The sequence below is a fragment of the Sesamum indicum genome, linkage group LG6 (genome assembly GCF_000512975.1).
Source record: "Sesamum indicum cultivar Zhongzhi No. 13 linkage group LG6, S_indicum_v1.0, whole genome shotgun sequence".
NCBI classification, from domain to species: Eukaryota; Viridiplantae; Streptophyta; class Magnoliopsida; order Lamiales; family Pedaliaceae; genus Sesamum; species Sesamum indicum.
In genome coordinates this window covers 10,844,023-10,844,397 of record NC_026150.1, presented here as the reverse complement: position 1 = coordinate 10,844,397, position 375 = coordinate 10,844,023, and positions in this window count along the sequence as shown.

Here is a 375-nt window from a genome sequence, read left to right as displayed (position 1 = left end):
TCTATAATTATTATAATATATATATATATATATATCCAACACATCTTACATATTACATCAATTGTTATCATAGTTACATTTGAAAAATTGAGATAAAATTAAGAAAAACATTTAAAATTAAAACCAAACATCAATATACCATGGTAAATATAATTATGTGATCGATTTAGCTCGACTAAATTTATGTTATTATTATGCGTGCATGTTAACGGGAATTTTTACTAACAAATTATTGGTATAATAATAAATGAGTTAGATTTTTTGGAGAATTATATTTATAGTCATACTTGTTAGGAGAAATTTAACTCTTTTGCTCCCGACCCATGTTAAAAAACCAAAAAAGATATATATGTTAGAATATTTTTTAAAAAATGG